The 18,538-nt window shown below is 36.4% G+C and overlaps 1 long non-coding RNA gene across 1 annotated transcript in view; it reads left to right on the top strand.

Annotated features, from left to right (window-relative positions):
* Positions 1–4,183: 4,183 nt before the first annotated feature.
* Positions 4,184–18,538, top strand: part of LOC148133117 (uncharacterized) — a 205,248-nt gene continuing 190,893 nt past the window's right edge. The window contains exons 1-2 of the long non-coding RNA XR_015747088.1: positions 4,184–4,322; positions 6,911–7,013. This is a non-coding gene — a long non-coding RNA (uncharacterized LOC148133117). The remainder of the gene's footprint in view (positions 4,323–6,910; positions 7,014–18,538) is intronic.

Below are 18,538 nucleotides of genomic sequence, written 5' to 3'. Positions count from 1 at the left end.
ATCCTCAGCTAGAATACTGCAAGCTGTAGACCTAAGATATCTGGAGGGAACTTGGATATTGCTGTAGTGTGAATACAGTTACGGCTTCTTTGAAGGGAGTGATACCTGTATAGTAGTTTCAATGCCCAAAGGGTCCTTGATCCCTACTATTGAGATGATGGCATTCTTGGTTTAAAAATCACTATCAAAATGCAATTAAAATGACCTTGTTTAAAATAATTAAATAATAGATTGAGAAATGTAAACATTTCCTCCCAGAATCTGGTGGTAAAGTATGCTCAACACATTTGTAAATAAATTTATATTTATATTCTTATATAAGTAAACAATTATTAAGTGTGTTTTATACATAATGTACATGTGTGTGCATATACTTACATGAATGCACACACAGAGATATAACTGTGTGTTGTGGCCCCGACTCCCGAGCCTATGCTGTCAGAGGAAGAGCACCTGGAAGATGAGGGCGAGGAACTGGCAATGCCTTCCTCCCCAGGACCTTCCTCCCTGGCAGTGCCTTCCTCCCTGGTAATGCCTCAGGTTCCATCAGACAACTGAGAGGAACAGCCTGAGATGAATCAGGAGGAAGGCATGTCAGAGCAGCCCCTGACAGGGAGTGAAGAGGAGGAGTCTTAGCTTGACCCCAAGCAGCATCGTAGGGAGAAACATGAGCAGCAACGTAGGAAGCGTGGGAGGGTCAGAGAGTGAGCTGAGTCACTGAGCCACACCCTACAGGGGATAAAAGTGGGTGTGCTTTCTCCTTAAACTTTGTACGGGACAAAGTTTAACTTACTTTAGACTTTATTCATAACTATGTAGGAAGAACGATTGTTTTGTGGATTGCCTTGTGCTTTGTGAAGTAAAAGACCCATTTCCCTCTGTGTGAGTAAGACTTTGATTTACAATTGCTGCCAGCTTGGACTTGGCAGGCAGGACACTGTGGGATGCCAAGAATGTTATCAGTTACAGAGGATTTGCTCTGTGAAGTTCGAGCCAGCTTGCCTGTCGGTGTTTGTGTGTGTGTATAATCCCTTATGTTTTGGGGGAAAGGGAAGGGGAGACAGAACATCTGTGTGTGTGTGTGTGTGTGTGTGTGTGTGTGTATGTGTGTGTGTGTGTGTATATATATATATATATATATATATATATATATATATATATATATATATATATATATATATATATATATATATATATATATATATATATATATATATATATGTATGTATGTAAGTTGTGACTGGGAGGTTTGAGCCTGCTGTGCGCTTTGAGTCTGATGTGTCAGACGACACAGGTTCGAGTGATGAGGAGGGTTTGGCATTGGAATTTGAACCTGCTTTAATGGGAGATGCAGACGTGAGCCAGGAGGATGAGGAAGTGTCGGAATCACCTTCCTCTCCAGAACCTTCCACATCCATTATGCCTCAGGTGTCAGCAGCTGATCCACAGAACGTGCCAGAGTCTTTGAGTGATGATCAAAATGACGAATGTTGGGTTGATGCAAGGACTAGACGTAGGCTGAGATATCAAGCACAATTTGAAAGGAAACGTCAAATCAGAGACTAATTAGAGAGACTGACACGCCCCTTCAAGGAATATAAGGAGGCGTGTTAGCTAACGATCCTTGTTCGGGTCAAACTTTGTTAATTACGTTCGTAGTCTGGGAGAAGCCTTCTGTTTGCCTTTCGGCTCTGATTTATCGTGTGGCTCCTTATCTGGGTTTGAAGACAGCTTCTGGGAAAGCTGCCAACGACGACTACAGAGGAAAGTTAACTCTGTTGTTCCTGATTTTGTCTGTTCGTGTTTATTCCTTTGGGACATTTGGACTCTCACCTTGTGGCTACAGGTGAGACAGAACATACACACACACACACACACACTTATATGCATATACACACAGAGAGAAGATGTATACACATTTACATACATATACACAGAAAGAAAAGTTTAAAGAAAAGGATAAAATGTTTAGAAATGAAAACACATGAAATTTGTACTGGCTGATCTGCCCATCACTAATGAAAAATTATCCATTAGATTTAATGAGTATGGTTACCCAGGAATGGTGCATGCCTTCCTCCAAATGGAACTTGGCTGGAGGGAAAAAAAATACAGGCAATGCTTTTTCAAACAGTATTACCTAGACTTGCAATATTTTAACTTATATAAGCTGAGCTAAGAAAGAAATGCCAGTGAGTGATAGTTGCATATGAAATTGCCAGCCTGAGTTGATTTATTGCCTTGAGGTCATGAATTATATTATACGCATTAGATGAATCTCACATTGTCAGCTCAGCCTCTGATTCCCAACGTAATGCTTTTATAGCTGCTTACATTACTGCAATAAGAGTTTCTAAGTAAAAATAAATTGCTGCTGTGGTCATTTTGCATTTTGCATTTATTTTGCACAGGTGTAAATTGTTTGGCATTTGTGGGGTTGTTTCTTTAAAACATTTTTTTTACTCTAAGAATTTGTCTGCACAACATACCCATACATTTCCAGTTCTGACTCTTATCTGTGAAATGTATTTTGCAAATAGTTGATCTACAGAGTCATCAATTATTTTGGGTCCCAGAAGAGGAAAACAATGAACAGAGTGGGATTTCATTGTCTTTGGGGGTCATCCAAGGATACAGCCTCTGCTATGTTACTGAACAACTGCCAGTGTGATATCCAGTTACTACCTGAGCTCTTCAGAATGAACAAGCAATGTTTCTAACTGAAAATTCAAATTACATTGGGAATAAAGAAGGGGAAAAAGAGAGTTTGAGTAGATTTAAAGACCTACTTGTCTTGCATAATATTATGCCAATTATTTGGGAGTTTAGGAAGGTATGCATTAGGTTTTCTCTTTCTTGTAAGCACCTCAGCCCATCATTGATTGGCTACTGTAGAAATAAAATGCTGAAATAGGGTGGACTTTATCTTGATCCAAGAAGGCTAGTCTAGTTTCTTACCATTTGTTTTCAAACATTGCGCGGGGGCTAAATATCTCTGGGACACAGAATGTAGGAAGAAGTTATAGCTCTGATGGAAATTCCATCAGCTTGAAATTTTGATGGAAGTGTGTCCTTCCTACCCTCAAGAAATTTTCAATCCATTAATGATGTTAAATACAATTTCAGTTAAACAATAATAACATTCTTACAGTTTACATTTCTGATTGTACAGTTTACATTTCTTTGCCAATCATGGTGAGAAGTCATACTGACATATGTTCTAGATGAAATTTGTCAAGTGGCGGATTAGGGCAAATCTGTATTTGGGTCTACAATAATTTCTAAATGGAAGAATGGCTTTATTCCATGTCTAACAAGCAGTAAATATTAATTGTTTATTTCTGCAGAAATTAATTACAGAGAAGGATACAGCTTAGCATCAAAGCACGTTGTTAGCATACCAAAAGTTCCAAGTGTTGTTGTTGTTTTTTGTCCCCAGAGTAAAAAGAAGCAGCAGTTGAAGATCGGCAAGATTTTGGCTTGAATCTTTGAAGAGTCCATTAGATTTAATAGTGACATTATGAGGCAACAGTTTGACACAGACAACATTCTGGGTTGATGTAGTGGTATGTGGGAATAAATTCGGGAGACAGGAGAAAGATCCACAGATTCAGCAGTGGTCAGATAAGAGGCAGAAGAGCCGGAAGAAGAAATGGGGTCATCGAAAACATCAAAAGGGACTCTCTGCAGATGTACTTTCAGACTTGCAAGAATGTGTTATAGAGTTAGTGGTAAAAATAGAGCTTCTGTGTATGTTGTTTGTCTGGACTACCTTACAAGGCTGACAGTTATAGAGAAGATATTTGTCAAGAGCTTAAACTTATACATTTTAATTTGTCTCGATTCAAAAAGTAATATTTGGGAAATGTGGATTACAATACATTCCCATGTAGTACATATATATTATTTTCTTGGATTTTGCAGAGAATCATTTAAAAAATGGGATATTTGTAGCTATCCTTCCAATTGTATATTTTTTTCTGCAATATTCTACATATTTTTCTTCTCTGCTTACATGAGTAGTTTAATGCAATATTTCTATATAAGTATGCAAATATATAATTTATTTGTATATGTGCATAGACTTATTATCCTTTGCAAGGTAACTTTCCCAATGAATGCTTTTTTTTCTCCTTAGGATGATGGATGCCAGAAGAATCCCTTCAGTGTTGTAATGGCATTGTCCACCTGAAGCATGGACATGGACCAGGTAACAATTCAAGTCTTTAAAATAGAAAAAAATAAAACAAGGGGACCTGATGATATCCATTCAAAGGATTTTGTTTGAACTCTAGAGCTTTTCTGGGCAGTCTCAACTTTCAGTAAGTTAAAATTAAAATTCAATAATAAGATTAGGCAATCCTTTTGGTGTCTTCCAACTTTACATATCTACATAGCCACTAAGATATTTAAACAATGGCTTTAAAACAATGTAATTCTTACCTTAAATGTACTTAGCTTCTGCTCTGGCCATAGTTTAGTACCCTTTCCCAATATGTCCCACAATCTATTCTTTGAGACTCACCAGTGGACTTCAAACCATAATTGGAAAGGGAAAAAAAGCAGAGTTGCAATGTGACATTTGAAACCACTTGCTTCTTCCTGTACATTGTTAAAAAGAAACAATATTCCATATCTCCTTTTTGACCATGTCAAGTTTTGCCCTAATTTAACATGTTTAAATTTGTTTCAAATTCAACCAGGCAAGATAGGAGTCATTCCATATAGGGAAAGCTGAGAGGAAATATTTATTAGCCAGTGGTGTTCCAGCTCAAGAGTCAACATGTTTCTCCATTTTCTCTGAAATCCCTGACTCTTTTAGAGAGCAACCCAATATGGGCTTCAGAGAAACAACGGCAATTTCCATTGTAATTATAATTACATTCTTGCCCTTGCTACATGCATCCCTGTTTAACAGTTACACATAAATATTCTCTGTCAGTTTAACTTCTCTTTCATCTGCATCAAGACTTTAATCATGTTGCATTTGTACAACCATGTTCCAGTAGAACAGTTTAATATAGTCAGTTAGGAAATGTAATTTCAGCATCAGTGGAACATGTTGCCATTATGAATGGTTTCAACAAAATACAGCCTAATGTTTGCAAAAGGGATAGATGCTTAATGTTTATTGACTACATGTAATTTCTTGTTGTTCTGGAAACTCAGTAATTCAGTGTCTCAAGGAATTTGATGAGCAACATAAGTAAAATCATCAGCTGCAATGTTTAATTTCTCTTCCCCCACCTATCTTATCTCCACCCTTTGTTTTGATTCATATAAGCTTTACAAGAAAAAAAGCTGGCTGAGACTGCATTTATGAAGCTTGGCATTCTACAAAAGCTCACACTGATTTATATATGAAGCTCCATGCATTATGCAATTTGCAAATCATCTTTGGGAGAGAAAAAATACACTGTTATTCAATTTGTACATATAAATACGCTGCAAACAAACTATGTGTGTTAATGGAAGTAGTGATTCTAGTTGTGAAAGAAAATATCCCACGTGATGTATTTCCTACAGTAAATCCTAGAACAATTCATATGGGCACTGAGCAGCAGGGCAACTCCCCTGGAAGAATTTAGTTGGCCACCTTGAAATATGAGATGCCAATTACTTGAAAAAATTAGTCTGATTCATCTATTTCTTCTTATTTTAAACCAGTGTAATGAGGTAGTAAAGGTCAGAAAGATACAATTTCAATTTCATCTTCAATCACAGATGTTTTCTGGGTTGGGCCAATCAAGGTGGGTCAGTCAAAAACCACCTTTTTTTCAAGGTGGTTGTTGGGAAAAACTGTTAGTTTCAGTTTTACTTCCAAAACCCTTCAGTCCCAGGAGTTTAGTTCTGGGGAAAGAAATGAGATAGTCAAGATCAGGGCTATCAAACTCCTGGCCCATGGGCCAAATGTGTCACATGCTGGCCACGTCCATGCCCATGCCCAGTTTAGTGAGGGGGGGAAAGTCCGACATGCCACATGATGCTGTCGTGATGACGTGAGTTTGAAACCCCTGGTCTAGATGGTTCCTCTGACAAACGAACCCATCTATTCTAGAAGCACAGAAGAAATTATCTCTGGAGCTAGCTATATTAGCATTGAAAAAGCATAGCATGATGATATCTGAGCATACCTCAAAATGATTATCATCACATTGTTATTAAGTCTATACAGTAGATCAGCAGAAGCAAGCTCTCTCTATAAAAAACAGTGGCTATACACATTTTGAATATTATTGGTCAGGGATATGTGCAAAGATATACATAAATAAGGAATTAATCTTGATCCCTGAAGTATTATCCTACCACAACTAAGCTTAAAAGAAAAAAAAAGCAGGGGAAAGCAGGGGAAAAAAATCAATGTCCTTAATGAAGTTTATTCCAGCGAGAAGGAAAACATTTATTGAGAGACAAAGACACCCACATATACATACACATGCACATTGTAGCAATGCTCACATCCATTTATTTTGCTCATTTTCATTCAGAATAGTATCACCATATCCTTTCTAATGCTTTCTCCCTCTGTTTTCTCATTCTCTCCTTATCAATCATATTTTGAAATACATGACAATTATTTCTGAAAAGCCTAACTTCATCACCAATAGCCCCAACTATGCCAATTTCCGTTTGATTTCCCTAGCACAGCATTGCACATATTGGCTTGAGGGGTGGGAAATTACTTCCCCAAGGACACAAATATTTTCTAATATCTGCTCACACAGCATCCTAAGCCTTTTGACAAATCATTATTAAAGTTCTATGGAGCTAGAGACTTGTAGTTTGATATTAAAACCTTAGATTCACTCATGGAAGTTTTGTAAATATATCACTGCTGTGTCTAGCCTGAAACCTTTTTGTGGAAATAAAAAGGTGGCGGGTTGTCATGTCTGCTTTATTTGTATTGCAGGAAGGAAATGACAAGAGATAAGCTTGTGCTTGCAGATGAACCATCTTCTGTCATTACATTATTTATGGCATTGTTATTAGATCATTGGATTTGGATTGTGTGTGTATGTATATCTTTGTATGTGTATGTATGTATGTATGTATGTATGTATGTATGGTATGTATGTATGTATTTTGTTGTGTGTGTGTGTGTGTGTATGCATGTTTGGATTCATTATTTTTCTTGTATTGCAAAGTTCATTGGTGAAACAAACCAATGCTGACCTGCTTAGAAGTAAGTCTTACAGAGGGCTTGGGGGGCAGCATGCATTGCCTTCTGGGTGCTGGTATGTGAGTGCGCACAAGCGAGTGCGCGCACAATTATTGGCACGGGAGCCGAAAAAGTTTAGCCACCACTGAGATATATCATCATCCTCGTCGTCAATATATTATATAAAGTCTATTCTTTGGACAAAGAGCTCAGGAAGATTCTTGTAGCATTCTCTCCTTTCTTCCTCAATGTAACTCTTAAACAGAACTCAGTTTCTTTCCCCAAAAAGTTTGATATGTGCAGAAATGTTAATCAAGTCCTTCCCTGTATCAACCCAACATGTTAATTTTACTATACAGAGTTATTTCTCTTTTCACTCATTAGTAAATCTTAAGGTGAGTACATGTTTCAAAATGTACTGCCTTGAATTCACAGGTTTGATGATTTAAAAAAAACATTTATAAGAATTGGCACACAGCCTTTCCTTTACTCTCCTGTACCCTAATCATTAAAGATGAATAAAGCTTCTGAAACTAAAAATATATATATAAAACCGATAGAGATGAAGGCTAAGATGAAAAGTCATTTGATTCTTTTCCAATCTCCATGGGAAAATTTATATGGAGCTCTGTAATTTATGGGGTCTTTGATCAACTGGGCCAATCAAAGTTTTTTTCCTCCCATCCATTTTCTTTATCAGATAATATGATATATTTTAGCCCAAAATAGGAAAGAGAACTGCTCTATCTCTTCACACATGTTCTCTGAATTGGAGCTAGAAACATCCGCAGAGCCAAGCAAATGCTTGTGTGATCAACCAAAAAACAAAAAAAAAACCTAGCAACATTGTCAGCTGCTCTGGAAACAGAGGCAGACTTTGCCAGAGGGAAGATTTGGGTAGATTTTGTTATAGGAACGCTTCCAGAATTTGAGATGAATTAAAGGCAGACTCTTTCCATGAAACACAGCAGCAAATGCTTAACCCAAAATGGTTCTTATCTATTTTTCCATGGTTCTAGTGGCGATGAATTCAAATGACCTTCAAGTAATTATATCCCAACCTGAGAAAAAAAAAAAATCAACTGAATTTTAAAGTACACTAGAGCGTGTTTTAGAATAAATCAACACGAAACACAAAGATGAGAAGCTGGTCAGTAAAACTTCTCCCACCAGGGAGGTTAGTTTTTCTACAATATGTTTTGTAGCCAGATATCATCATGAGAATCTTATATAAGTACCAATAATATTAACCACAGTGGGATGCATTTACTTTGACTTGAATGGGTTTCTTTCTTTTTCAGTACCATGTCCTCTGAATCTCCCCTTCCCTTTTGAAATTAAAGAAGAAACTTTAGAAAAATAGGAAAACAATTTTCCTCATTCCTCTATATGTAGTCCCTAGTGTAGTCCCATTTAATCCCTAGTCCTCAATGTATGACCACAATCAAGCTCAAAATTTATGTTGGTAAGTGAGACATTTGTTAAATGAGTTTCCCCCCATTTTATGACCTTTCTTGCAATGCTTGGTAAGTGTATATGGCTACAATTGTTAAATTAGTAACCCAGTTGTTAAGTGAATCTGCCTTCCCGATTGACTTTGCTTATCAGAAGGTTGCAAAAGGTGATCACATGGCCCTGAGACACTGCAACCAACAATAAATATAATCCAGTTGCCAAGCATCTGAATTTTGATTTTGTGACCAGGAGTATATTACAGTGGTCATAATTATGGTCATAAGTCACCTTTTTCAATGTCGTTGTAACTTTGAATGGCCACTAAGTGAAGTGTTGTAAGTAGAGTACTACATGTATTAATCCAAATATTCTATTTTCTAGACCAAATCAGTGCTATAATATAATGACACAACCTAACAATTAGATTGGGCATTGACTTGTATATGCTCTTTGTTATGTTAGTGAGAGATTTCTGTACCTACCTCAAACAAACCCCAATTTCAAATAGTGTTTTGCTCAAAGATGCTAGGAAAAAAAAAAGGTCTACACTGTCCTAAATCACACCTCTTTGATAGTATGCAGATCAGAACACAATGATACTTCACATGGCATATTTGTCATAATTTTATATTGCGGGTCTTGTTATCATTTTTTTAAAAAAATCGAAACTGTAGAATAATAGGAGAAGTTTGATGGTGCCTTTGGAAATTGAACTAAACCAGATCAAATAAAACATATCAAGTAAGGAAAATACATAAAGGAGTTCCATTTCCATAGACTCTCAATTTTTTTTTTTTAATCTTTTAAGTCAAGATGACCCATGATTTCATGGTACCGCATAAATATCTCTGCAACCAAAAGGCATGGATCAAGATACAAAAATCACAATATACCATATATCTTTGCTGGAATAGTACCATGGCACAATGCAAAATCAAAGAGCAGAATAAGTGACATATTGGCAGGCTTGCAAATATGCTCTACAACAATAAAAAAGAGAAATGTTTGTATTTATTGGATTAAACACTATGCTTAAGTCTATATATGTTCAGTGTTTTCTAATGTGCCCACTGAAACAGAGAAAATATTGTGCTAAATGTCAGCTATTATGTCCTTTTCAATTTACTTTGAAAGATATGAGTAGAAAGTCTTTGAAATGCTGAGTTAATTTTACCCCGTAATTACAAGTATTAAACAATATGCTGAAACTTGTGGCATTTTTTCTATTGCTCTGGTAATTGCTATCCTCTGTAATATACCTTTAGATTAGTTTCAGAATTACATTTAGATTTGCACAAGGAATATTATATTGTTGCTGTTCTCATTGCTAATTAATTAATTAAACAAATGGAACCAAATTCTACCAATCTAGTTCTTTGTAATAAAGGAGGAAGAGAAAGGAAAGAAAGGGGAGGGAAATGTTTGGGAATCTAGCAATAATATCTGTCTAAGGTACCAGAAATGTTCAAGTGAAATCAGGGCAGTGCGTATGGGAACATATAGAAAAGCTGAAGAAGCTGCAGAAAACATATAGGAAGCAGGATGGACACCAGTGTTCCTTAAAAGTTAATTATTAACATTTCAGCTTTGAATAAAATAATAAAATAAGTGCAGCCTAATAATTGTTAGAGAATCATTTAGCTAAAGTTGTATTTAGGTGAATCAGAGTGATTGGAGAACTAACTGGGAATCATAGGGATTGTAAGCAGATGATAATTTAGCTTATTGTGCAGTAAAGGTACTTAACACATTTCTACACAGATTTTCCTGGGCATTCAAGAAGATAACACTAATCACAACATACACAGCCATGAAAGTGATAAACACAACAAATGTACAAATGACTTCAGATGCTCCCTTTAAATTTCTTGAAAACCCATTAGTGAGAGATACAGTACATTAAAATCATTTATAGACTAAAATAATCCCATGGAATTCTCTTACTGGAAAAAGGATGTACAACAAAAGGCTAAAGTCCAATAGCTTCCTTTAAATGAAATGTTTTTGCTTTCTGGCAGACAAGAAGATGGTGAATTATATCAGATTCAAAAGTGGAGGAACAGCAAAATACACTGTGAATATTGCTATGATGATGGTGGAGTACCAAAGAACTCTAAATTCTTTTCACTTTTCATATTATAATAAGAATTTCCATTAAAGTCTTTGAACAATTCCAGAAGGGCTGAAATTTATATTGGGATATTGCGGCATTAGGCCAACAGAAGATATAGAAATAATTACAAATTGTGATGTTACTAGAAATTTATGCGGATTCTTTTTAGCCCATGTCTGACTCAAACAATAATCTTAAATGGGGTTGTTAAGTTTGTGGACATACACTTTGAGATACAGAGGATGACTGCAATAGAATTGTCTCAAAGCTTGCCATGAAATAGTAAGGAGAACATTGCTGTAAAACGCCTCTCTCTCAAGTTAGAAATATAGTTTCTAAATGTAGTTTCCAATGAGCCACCAGGCACATACATGAGTCACTCAAATTCTCAGCCACAGAAATCTGTATATTGTGTCAGAATCAAAGGAGAATATTAAACAGGTCAGCAATTATGTTGATATTTAACCAGATTTTTCAAGAACATCACTATTTGGCCAGCTAAATGAATGGAGAAGGAATTGAACAAAACCAAGGATTAAATGATAAAGGTTAGCAGACAGTTGCCGCATAAGAAGATACAAATAAGGTTCCCCTGAAGTCTGATCCCCCCTTTTAGCTCCCCTCTAATTTCAAATAATTTCCCAGGTAGTAAAAACAATTTGAAAATTGTTTTCATTTTAAGTAATAAAGGTTTAATGAAGTTTATTTTTTAAAAAAATCTACATATGCTCAGTACATTTCTACTTAGCCATCAAATCCACAATCCTCTTTTATTTTGTTTTCTAAATGCACAGTGAACAAGATGCCTTGTAAGTGAGAATGAATTTATAGAAATCTATCATCAATTTGTACCCAAAAGGTACAAACAGAGAAGCTATCATAGCATTTAAAAAGCCAGGTACTCCAACAGAGAAGGATACCATCATCATCTTCCAGTCCTGGCTATACTTGCCAGAGCCATATATTTCCAAGATTTCAAGATCAAATTTATGGGATTTTACCAGCAAGATATTACTTGCTTGCCCTTAGATCGAAAATCTAATAGAGAAATGATGATGATATCTTTAAATACCACATTTTAAGTATGTATTTGGAAAGGGCATGATATCCCAAGAACCTTCCCTTTTTTAAAAATTAAACATCATAGTAAAGATGATCAAATGTCACATATGACTTACTTCAAGAATTGCTTCATCTGAAGGTATCACAGATTCTCATGATTTAACTGACTCACAAGTTGTGAAATAATGATAGCAATTAAAGGCCAAGACTACCATTCCTGGGGCTGCAGAGACATTGGTGATATGGAAGACAAGGGGAGAGAAGAAAACTTGAGGGGAAAACAAAGAGCTTGAAGTGTTTGAATTTAGGGGACTTTTCTCCAGTCCCTCTCTCTCTCTTACACTTTCCCACTAAGCCACTAAACCATGGAAGAGCAAAGAGATAAAGGTAAAAGGTAAAAATGATAAAATGGAACAGCAAAGCCTTCTTAACCAATGGCCATTTAGTTTCTCCACACATAGAATGGTATCTACCCTTATTTTACTTCACTGGTCTCATAAGTGAGATAGCAAGGTCTTTTCCTCTACAGATCTGGCTGCCTCTCAGCTTCTATTTGACAGAAGGCAATTGGTTGCTTCTGAAGAGGGAAGCTAATAAGAGACTGTTCATCAGTTGTAACCAATCTCCTCAATTTCCTGTTGGCTTCTCCATTCAACTATGGATTCCTCCAGATTTCATGTCAGCTAAAAGTGAATTAAAATGGCACAAGACTTTTTTTTTATGCAATCCCACATTCTGAAGCCTAGCAAGAAAGAGCTGGTACTTGAACTTTTTATTTTTATTCCCCCCCCCCCTCACCATTTCATTTTAATGTTGCATAATGTATCCTATTATATAAGATAGCATTATATAAAGGCAATATACAATTATGTATTAATTGCCCCTTAATGCAATCAAACATTCTACTGAAATTCATTGGAAATTTATCCTACTGACTTCAGACATTAATAGATTAAAATAGAAGGCATTAATAGGTCAAATCCAAAATCAATTCAGAATACTTTGGGCCAGTTCTGTGAGTCACTGAAGTGTTTTCAACTGAAGGACCTGGAACTGAATTAAAATTGCCACAAGATTCTTTGTTTTATATGATTCAACATTTGAAGTCTAGTGAAAAGATTGTGCATCTGAAAAAAATGGTTTGTTTTTCATGGTTTCCATTTTTCTTTACAATGCTAGGGATGGGGGCTAAGAGGGAGAGGGGTGGGGAGTAATTGATAACTACCTTTTAATCACAAGGAATTGTTTAACAATGCTGTGACAGGAAAACAATATTTTTCAAATGAATAATTCTGTCTAACAGCAAGAGAGTCATGACTCCTCTCCAGTTTTTTTTTTCAAAAAAATACATATTTTAAAGAGACTTATCTACAAAATGCCTGCTTTGATTGTTCTGTAATTGGGACAGATTTCTCACCGAATGACATTACTTCAGATCATCAAAAAGAAAGATGAAGAAATCACATTTCCTTTCACAGTATGTAAAAAAAAAAGTCACACAACAGACTTTTTTCATATATCTTGCTGGAAATTAATCAGATTTGTCACTCCTGTATGGAAGACTATACCTGAATATATCCTGTAATTGTGTCTAAAACTTACACCACTGAAGACTAAACCTGGCAATGTGGGAACTGATGCTTCTTAGACCAGATAAACATTGTGTAAACATGGTGCAGATGGACGGTAATCTCAAAGGTGGGAAAAGGCATGAGAATCAAAGCTGGGAGTTGACAAATATATATGGCATGATTTTTCTGTTCTTTGGGAAGTTGATATTCTAAGTATATTTGTTTATTCCATTTGTATGTCCATCCACTTGACACCATTGCACTTGGGTAGCCAGCACACATCCATATCAACAACTCTAAAGACAGGCTCATTTAATGGAAGGCCTTAAGGTCAGGGCCATCTGAATCTCAGAAGTTATGCATAGGTACTATCAGGGGCAATGTAAAGAACCCATCAAGAACCAATGATAGAAAATAATCAGATCTGAGGCCCTAAAATCCATAGATGCTCAGTTTTGCTAGGATTGATCCTAAAGCTATTACTCTCCATCTTGACCCCCATAGCTCCAGACACAAGAAAAAGCCTTGATTCCATCCTTTGGTGAACGAGGAGCCAGTCAGTTAATATGTTGATTGATTGGTCCTATGCTGTTGGATGATCTAATTTATTAGCTTCAGGTAGATATGAAATAGAAGTGAAGGCTTTAGTCCAGATCTGTGACAAGCAAGCACAGGCTTTACACAGCTCTGATTAGATAGGTCAGAATGAAAGCCTACAACATGAAGAATGCATACAACAGAAGATTATCCCTCTCACACTTGTATAACTGGATACTATCAGGAAGAAAATGTATAGTAAGAACTTCATTTTCTGAACTAAATAATGTACATATTTTGTATCAAAACAAAAGGCATAAGCTCAAAGTCAATCCAAACATATTCCTCTGTGCTGAAATTTTGTCCATGTGATTGAGCACTAAGGGAGATGGAGTGGCTCTATTTATTTTGTTCTGCTTCATGAGCTTCACCTATTTCAGAGTTTGCTATCAGTCACTCTGCACATTCTTGTGTAGATGGTGAGATTTTCAAATTGCTGTTCCTACCAAATATCAAGAAATAAAATAAAAAGATCAGTTTCAGAGGATAAGGGAGAGATGTTTAGAAGTAAGAAAAGTCAGGCATTTGATTTGTTTTCTACAAGTTGCCCTCTATTATCAGAAAAGTTCCTTTTCTATTTATGTAGAAACATAAAGCATGAAGTGGAGAGGAGAGGAGAAGGTTAAGAGCTGGTATATTCAGAGATCTACAATGAAGAGAGTTGTTAAATAAAATTGATGTAATAAATACATATATAAAGACGTCTGTGAAAAATAAGTGTAAGAATTTTTATTAAATCAAATGATTATTTTCAGATTGATGCAAATTCACATAACTTAATTGACAAGAAAGAAGAGTGGAGAGGCCACCGAGAGACCCCACTTTGCTTAAATGACATTAGGCAACAATTTAACTAGAGATACTGTATATTTGGACTGTTGATTTCTGAAAGCAAATAAAAACTTTTTATGTGGAGGATGATTTATTTCAGATCAAGGACCTTCCTTCCTTCGTTCCTCATCTACATAGCCTTAGGTTTTGATGGTTGTATAGTTCCATGAGTCAGCCGAAACCAACAGTGTCTGCAAGATCTAAAGCTTTTGTGAGCCAGTTAAGATTTATTTCATGGAACAAACTCTCTCTTAAAAGACAGAATGTTCAAGAGCAAGAAAATGACAGCAAAATATCATATTCACATCCAGTGATGGGAAAGTAAGCAAGTGAATGAGAGAAGTAGCAAGAGAAACCATCCTTTATATTTTTGTTCAGGGGAAAAAAAAAACCACCTGAAAATGCACATGCTTAAGACAAAAGCAAAAAAGGAAGGAGGGAGGGGAAATGATTGCAAAGGGCCTAAGGCCTAAGGTCCACTTATACTGCAAATGATAAAAACAGAACAGAAATTTCAGTCAGAAGGATAAATAGAATGGCATCTAGAGAATAATAATAATAACAACAATAACAATAACAACAACAACAATTATTATTATTATTATTATTATTATTATTATTATTATTATTATTATTATTATTATTATTATTATTATTATTATTATTATTATTATTATTATTATTATTATTATTATTATTATTATTATTATTATTATTATTATTATTATTATTATTATTATGCAATGCTGCTGAAGGCATACTGTATATTCAGGTTGCTTTTCTTTTTTTCTAGCATGGGCAGCATTGTTAAGAGCTGATAACCTGGACAAAAAAATGAAAAAGCAAACAGCATCTGGGGCACAGAGGGGGATTAGTTACATTTGCTATTTATTGGGGTTGATAATGGATCTACTGTATTCATGATGTCAACTTGGACCAACAATAAAGACTGTGCTACATTGCCAATTTGTACTGCCCCATCTTATAGTCCCTTTACAGGTAGTCCTTGACTTACAACAGTTCATTCAGTGACATTTCAAAGTGACAACAGACTGAAAAAAGGGAATTATGACTATTTCTTGCACTTACGACTGTTGTGGCATCCCCATGGTCATGTGGTCAAAATTCAGATGCTTGGCAACTAGGTCATACTTAAGACTATTGCAGAGTCCTGGGGTCATGTGATCCCCTTTTGTGACCTTTTGGGCTCAATTGTAGTTGGAACTCAAGGACTACCTATATTTTGTGAGAATTCCCCTTTTCCCCTACTCTTTCCAAAATAAAATTTGGTAGGAGATGAAGAACTATTGGCATTATCATTTTCTTCACTGGGGAACAAATGGGTGTGTGACTGTCCTGCTCCCTTTCTTATTTCTGATATCATTTTCTGCAAGAGAGAATGGTTTATTACACCTAAGAACTCTCAGCATTGGCCTTATTCTCATTATCTTCCTTCCTTCTTTCTTCCCTCTCTTCCTTGAATTCCCACTGGTTTCCCATTTATTTTGGTTGTGAGAAATCCGCAAGGTGTCGTGCAGTTTGGGAAGGGTGTGTGGTTGTGTGCCAGAGATGCCATATAGATTGGGGAGGATGAGTGGATGGGTTGCATAGGTCAAGAAGAGTGCCAGGAGTATGTGAAAGGTCCTGTATGAACCTGGTAGGATGTACTGGGTGATGGTACAGGTCAAAGAATAATGCATAGGGTCACAGGGATGTGCGAGAGGCACTACACTGGTCAAGGATTGTGTTTGGGGTTGCCCAAGAAGGAAGGCACATGGTATGCAGCATAGGTCAGAAAATGTGCATTAGGGTTAGGGTCCCGGAAGGTATATGGAGATGACATCAGTCAGGGAAAGCATGCAGGGAGGAGGCACAGTACAAGGGAGCTTGTGTGAGAGGAAGTGTGCATGGGGATTCTTTCTTCCTTGCTTATTCCTTCCTTCTTCTCTTCTTTTCCTGTGTAATTTAGAGAGAGAGAGAGAGAGAGAGAGAGAGAGAGAGAGAGAGAGAGAGAGAGAGAGAGAGAGAGAGAGAAGAAAGAAAGAAAGAAAGAAAGAAAGAAAGAAAGAAAGAAAGAAAGAAAGAAAGAAAGAAAGAAAGAAAGAAAGAAAGAGAGAGAGAGAGTGGGGGAATATCAGTCAGTGGATATAGTCCTCCTTTCTTATTTTTCCCCACAACAACAACCTTGTGAGTTCAATTTGGCTAAGATATATTGATTGGACCAAAGTTACCCAAAGTTATCCCCTGTGGCTGAGGATGGACTTGGAACTAGATCTCCCTAGAGTCAGACTAGCTTCTTAACCCTCACACAAATTACATATGAACACCGTGTGTGCATATGAAGAGGATGCATATGAGCAGAGAGCTTTTTCCAGTTCCTTACAGTCTTTTCTAGATTGATAGGTAGCAGAGGACTCCATTATTTGCTGCTATTCATGCCATAGTAGATGCTGCCCAATCGTAGTGCTTTGATTTACATCTCTATTATCATTTCAATGGTATGCTGAAAGGAGTTCTTTCCATCTGCCTAATTGATCAGGATAGCTAAAAAGAGATACGGTAACTCCAGGACACAATAGTTCCTGTCTGGGTCTTTCTGAGCTTCTAACTGTACCCAGAGACACCAATGCACAACCTGTGGAAGGACAGATAAGACACACAGTGGCATGAAGAAATGAGTTAGGAGAAAGAAGGAAAATATAAAACTGTGCCAATGATGGGTCTGAAAGCCTGGTCCCCAAGGGCAGGAGTACAATACTGATAAGCAAGAAAAACTGGTCAGTGTCAGTCAGTTAAAATAGTACACAAAAGGAAAAGCCAAATATTGGAATAAAGGAGTAATAATTGTATCTCACCTGACATAAAGAAATGGTCAGTTGAGGCAGCCCCGAATGGAAAGCATAAAGCATCCTGAATGAACGGCAGACACAGATAATAGGAATAGAAGAAATCGAGAAATAAGAAACAGGGGGGAAAAAGCTCTGAAATGATGGAAGAAAATGGATATTACTGTATGGTTCTTTCTTGCCTCCAATACAGAGAAGGTCATAGCTGTAAATCATAATATGAAAGTTCAGAGATTCAATCTTGGCCAATGATCAAAAATTCTCTGAGGGGTGGGAAGGCCTTTGTTTCAGGGACTGGGATCATATTACTAAATCTGGTGCTTATGATTCTTCTTTGGTTTATATATTTATTTCCCTTGTTGATCTAAAGGCATTTCATCCATCCTCTGCTTGCCTGCTTATATTCTGCTCTACAGTCAAGACGAAACAGAGATGGGAGAAGTTTTAAGCATTCTGTCCATATGAACATGATCAATATTATTATGGTTATTATATGATTATTATTTTTAAGAGCTCTTAGATTTAATTGTGAATAAAGAACATTATTGAGAGGAATAAAGCAAAAGGGGACACACTTTTCCTTCAGGATTTTTTTCTTTTCAAGAAAATGTATGAAAGACCAAATCATGTCTCTCTTTTGCCATTCAAGCAAAGAAGACAATGAAATTACTTTCTAACTCAAGAGCATCATTGCACAGCCAATCAGAGTCAGATTCAGTGTCACTAAGGGCAAGGAAACTTCTCTCATTGCCCTGAGTTTGATTGGAGTGGACACATAAATGCATTTCCAAAGCAGTCTGATTGACATCATGATTTTACCATGCTTTGCTAGCAATAAAGCTGCCAACACATGCCAACAAAACCAGGAATATATATTCAGTTGCCTTAGCACTGTAATCATAGT

This window comes from Notechis scutatus, chromosome 1 (assembly GCF_049901735.1).
Source record: "Notechis scutatus isolate UNSWTSFEM ecotype Mainland chromosome 1, rNotScu1.2, whole genome shotgun sequence".
NCBI classification, from domain to species: domain Eukaryota; kingdom Metazoa; phylum Chordata; class Lepidosauria; order Squamata; family Elapidae; genus Notechis; species Notechis scutatus.
This window is presented reverse-complemented; position numbering and strand designations above follow the sequence as displayed.